Raw genomic sequence first — 5,450 nt, 5'->3', positions numbered from 1 at the left:
TTAATGTGTATATATGTATGTATATATAAAGAAAGAGAGAAAACATTTGAATGGTAATAATAGATTTCAAAGGTGATCTAAATGTGCCTAATAGAAAAAGAATTATTTATTATTTTTCTGAGTTTTCACCTCTTTTAAGTTATTCAAAAGATTTTCATTTAAGGTCAATTGTAGATATACATCAATGCAATCTCACTTATCTACCAGGATTTATGCACTCAAATGTCATTAGAATTAATGACATTTAACAGAAAATTTCTACATAAATTCTCCATTCATCAATGAATGAATTTTGTGGTTTCAGACTTCTTAAAAATAACTTCTGATAGGACAGATATATTTCCAATCATATCTATTTCAGTGTAGTGGATGCAATGGATGATAGTCTGTAGTTTTTTGTTGTTGTTGTTGTTGTTGTTGTTTTTGGTAAATAGAACATCGCTTTTGTTCATCTTTCTAAAAACTTAATCCCTGGTTGGTTCTCTTGTGGGTAAGTGCTTGCAAGACACTTTAAGGGTTTAAGACTTTCCTATACAACCTTTCATACAAGAACAACCCTTTCAATTCTGCCCTGTTCCTACAGTTGCATTTCACTGTAGCGTGAAAGGAGGATACTGACAGTACTTGATTTATAGGACATTACTCTCAATATAGTATAAGTTTCCACTTAATTAATACTTTTTAATTCAGTACATATTTGTTGAGTGGACACTACTTGCCAGGCACCATCTTACTAAGCACTGATGGCACATTTCTAACATTATTTTTCTGTAAAACAGTGGTGTTGGGCTTGATCAGGAAAGTTTCTTCTTGAACTAAAATTTTTATGAATCAACAAGTACACACAATAGGTTAAATTTAAATCCCTTGAAAGAACCTAATTTTTCTCTTATTAGGAAGTATATACACGTACATGTATTTTAAAGTTTGTTGTAGCATGATGTAGAGTTAAGAGCTCAAGCTTTGGAATTAACCAGACTTGAGCTGTAATCCAGACTCTACTAGTTACTAGCTAAATGACTGTGGGTTAGTTAATTTAACCTCTCAATCTTCTCATCTGTAAAATTAGGATAATGTCATGCAGGGCCATTGTGGGTATTAAATAAAATAGTGTATGGGAAGGGCTTAGTATACATCACTTGGCACAAAGTAGGTGCTTAAAGGGAGTCAGAATTTTTCAAATGCTTTTTAAGGACAGCAACATTCTGTGTGACTGCAATTTTCAAAAGGACCTTAGCACATGTCACTATAAGAATTGCCACTCTGGCTTCAAATATTTTTTGTAGATTTGATTCTAGCACAAAAGGATGGGCCAGGCTTTTTTTCTTTTCTTTTCTTTTCTTTTCTCTTCTTTTCTTTTCTTTTCTTTTCTTTTTTCTTTCTTTTCTTTCTTTTCTTTCTTTTTCTTTCTTTCTTTCTTTCTTTCTTTCTTTCTTTCTTTCTTTCTTTCTTTCTTTTTCTTTTCTTCCTTCTTTTCTTCCTTCCTTCCTTCCTTCCTTCCTTCCTTCCTTCCTTCCTTCCTTCCTTCCTTCCTTCCTTCCTTCCTTCCTTCCTTTTTTTTACAATACTGCTTTAAATAGATAGAAATCTGCAATGAAATTTATAAATTTCTATTATCTAATCAATGCTGGTCTGTTATTCACTAATTCTAACAATTTTTGAGTGTTTGTATATATTTCAGTTTATAATTCTTTGAAATTCTTATTTCAAGAATAAGTGACATATATTCGAATTGGAATATGACCTTTATCGTAAAGGAAGAAAAGACAATGAGGAAATACCATAACTTTTTTTCTGTCATTTACCTAACTATGTAGAGTTTCAAATTGCTTATGGTTCATAGCTTAAATTTCCTTTTATTGCTGCCTTTTTAATTTCTGCCACTCTCCAATGAGCCCAATGGTAGGGGTTTTATACACATATCTACTTTCCTGCTATGAATCTTCTGGGCTGAAGGCATTTGTCTAGATAAGTGCTATTTCTTCAACTTTAAATTAAGTTACAGCTTGTTGTTCATATGGTATATCTGTAGAAACATCTGAGTTCCCTTCTTTTACTGAAAGATTGGAAGACCTACAAGTAGCATCTCTCTCTGAATTTGTTTAAAGGGATCACTACAGAGTTTCTGATTATATAATTCCACTTGTAACTTTTCAGGAAATAAAATAAAGTTGTCATTGAAGATACCTATGACATATTATGAATTGTACACATGAATTATATATAATTTCATTTTATTAACCCAATGAATTTAATACAAATATTCTATGAACACAACTTATGCAGAAATTTCTTCTTTTATTAAAATTTTTCATGATTAAGAAATGGGGATAGAAAATGATTTTATCTTGTTTGTGGTTTTCACAGATCAAATCAGAAGGAAGATGTTTAACCATTTCTAGTGAGATTACTTACTGTGATTGGACAAAGAATATAGGTGGCAGGCATCACTCATTAATCTAATTTCTTGCTAGTATCTTTGAAGACTAGCTTTTGGTAGAATAATTCCTCACAGCATTAAAAAATATCTTAAAGCATAACATATTTATATAGTACAAAATAATATTATATAAATACTTCTGTTGCTTGCACTTATCTAACAGACTAAATTATGTGCCAATGCACAATTAAACAATACCGTCTTCAACAATTCTGCTTCTAATACATTGTCTTAAAACATAAACAAATTCTCTCATAAATTACCTAATTTAAAAAGACTTTTGCTGCCTCAATAACTGCTAATAATTATTATTCAGCAATTTTTCCTTATGTATTCTATGCCATTATGTCAAAAATCTGATGCATAGTATATTCACTATTCTTGGCAGGAACTTGTTTGACTTCGCTACTACTAAAACTAAAATACTCAGTAACTCATGTAAGAATAGATCTTGCTCAGCCTTCAAGATTTTTGTTTTTATTCTGTATTTAAATAATGTCTATCATAATCAAATCCTTCAATGTTTCAGCGTTTCCTAGTTTTTGGTGTTTTAAAGAGTGATGTTCTTATGCTTTTTTTTTTTTTTTTAATACAGGCGTACCTTGTTTTACTGCACTTCACTTTATTGTGTTTCTGGATTTTGCATTTTTTAGAAATGGAAGGTTTCTGGCAACCCTTGAGCAAGTCTATTGGTGCCATTTTCCCAATAGCGTTTGCTCACTTTGTGTCTCTGTGTCATGTTTTAGTATTTCTTGCAGTATTTAAAATGTTTGAATTCTTATAATATTTGTTATGGCGATCTGTGATTAGTGATCTTGATGTTGCCATGGTAATTGTTTTGGGGTCCCACGGACTTAATAAATAAATGTTGTGTTGTTCTGACTGCTCTACCAACTGAGAGTTTCCCTATCTCTCTCCCTCTATTCCCTAAGGCACAACAATCCTGAAATTAGGCCAACAAATAACCCTACAATGGCCTCTAGCCATTCAAATGAAAGGAAGATTAACATATCTCTCACTTTAAATCAAAAGTTAGAAATGATAAAACCTAGTGAGGAAGGCATGTTGAAAGCTGAGATAGGCTAAAATCTAGGACTTTTGCGCCAAACAGTTAGCTAAGTTGTGAATGCAAAGCAAAAGTTCATCAAGGAAATTAAAACTGCTACTGCAGTGAACACATGAATGATAAGTGAAACAGTCTTATTGTTGATATGGAGAAAGTTTTCGTGGTCTAAATAGAAGATGAAACCAGCCCTAAAAGTCCCTTAAACCAAAGCCTAATCCAGAGTAAGGCCCTAACTCTCTTCAATTCTATGAAGGCAGAGAGAGGTGAAGAAGCTGCAGAAGAAAAGTTTGAAGCTAATAGAGGTTGGTTCATGAGATTTAAGGAAGGAAGCTGTCTCCATAACATAAAAGTGCAAGGGGAAGCTGGAAGCGCTGATGTAGAAGCTGCAGCAAGTTATCCAGAAGATCCAGCTAAGCTTTACAATGGAAAAATATACCATCTAGGTAGGAAAACATAGCTATAGAGGAGAAGTCAATGCCTGGCCTCAAAGCTTCAAAGGACAGGCTGATTTTTGTTAGAGGCTAATATAGCTGGTGACTCTAAGTTGAAGCCAATGCTCATGTACTTTTCAGAAAATCCTAGGACCCTTAAAAACTATGCTAAATCTACTCTGCCTGTGCTATATAAATGGAACAGCAAAGCCTGAATGACAGCACATCTGATTACAACATGATTTACTGAATATTTATAGCTCCCTGTTGAGAACTACTGTTCAGATAGAAAAAGGATTCCTTCAAAATATTACTTACTGCTCATTTATATTGCACCTAGGCACCCAAGAGCTTTGATCGAGATGTACAAAAGATTAATGTTGCTTTCATGCCTGTTAACACAATATCCATTCTGAAGCCCATGGATCAAGGAGTAATTTTGACTTTCAAGTCTTATTATTTAAGAAATACATTTTTTGTAAAATTATAGCTGCCATAGATAGTGAGTGATTCCTCTGATGGATCTGGACAAAACAAATTGAAAACCTTCTGGAGAGGATTTACTAATCTAGATGCTATTAAGATCATTTGTGATTCATGGAAGAGGTCAAAATATCAATGTTAATAGGAGTTTGAAATAAGTTTATTTTACAACTCATGGATGACTTTGAAGGGTTCAAGACTTCAGTGGAGGAAATAACTGTGGATGTGGTGGAAATAGCAAGAAAACTGGAATTAGAAGTGGAGCCCGAAGATGCAACTGAATTTCTGCAATCTCAGGATAAAACTATAATGGATGAGGAATTGTTTCTTCTGGGTTACCGAAGAAAGTGGTTTCTTGAGCTGGAAACTACTCCTGGTAAAGATGTGAATATTGTTAAAACTACAACAAAGAATTTAGAATATAAATAATATAAACTTAGTTGGTAAAGCAGTGACAGGGTTTGAGATAATTGACTGCAATTTTTAAAGAAGTTCTACTCTTGGTAAAATGATATCAAATGGCATCTCGTTCTACAGAAAAATTGTTGGCGAAAGGAAAACTCAATAAGTGTGTAAACTTCATTGTTGTCTTATTTTAAGAAATTGCCACAGGCATCTTAACCTTCACCACCCTGATTAATAAGCAGCCGTTAACATCAATGCAAGACCCTCCATCAGCCAAAATATTACAATTTAGCGAAGGCTCAGATAATGGTTAGTATTTTTTAGCAATAAAATATTTTTAATTAAGGTATGAACATTGTTTTTTTTTTTTTAGATATAATGCTATTGTATACTTAATATACTACAGTATAGTGTAAGCATAACTTATATGCACTGGAAAACCAAAAAATTCATGTGACTTGCTTTATACCGATATTTGCTTTACTGACGTCATCTGGAACAGAACGTTCAATATCTTTGAAATATGCCTGTAATAAGTATAAATATGCTGCAATTGATGAAGGGTTTATCTAAATTTTACCTATTAACATTGCAAAATTCAGCAATTAGGTGATAATCCCTCAGT

The 5,450-nt window shown here is 32.7% G+C and overlaps 1 pseudogene; it reads left to right on the top strand.

The window, feature by feature from the left end:
- The first annotated feature begins 3,412 nt into the window (after nucleotides 1-3,412).
- On the top strand, nucleotides 3,413-5,139 carry LOC107195863 (annotated as a pseudogene).
- Nucleotides 5,140-5,450: the final 311 nt, after the last annotated feature.

This window comes from Pteropus alecto, unplaced genomic scaffold (genome assembly GCF_000325575.1).
Source record: "Pteropus alecto unplaced genomic scaffold, ASM32557v1 scaffold175, whole genome shotgun sequence".
Classification (NCBI taxonomy): Eukaryota; Metazoa; Chordata; class Mammalia; order Chiroptera; family Pteropodidae; genus Pteropus; species Pteropus alecto.
The sequence above is the reverse complement of the archived record's forward strand: the minus strand, read 5'-3'. Positions and strand labels throughout refer to the sequence as shown.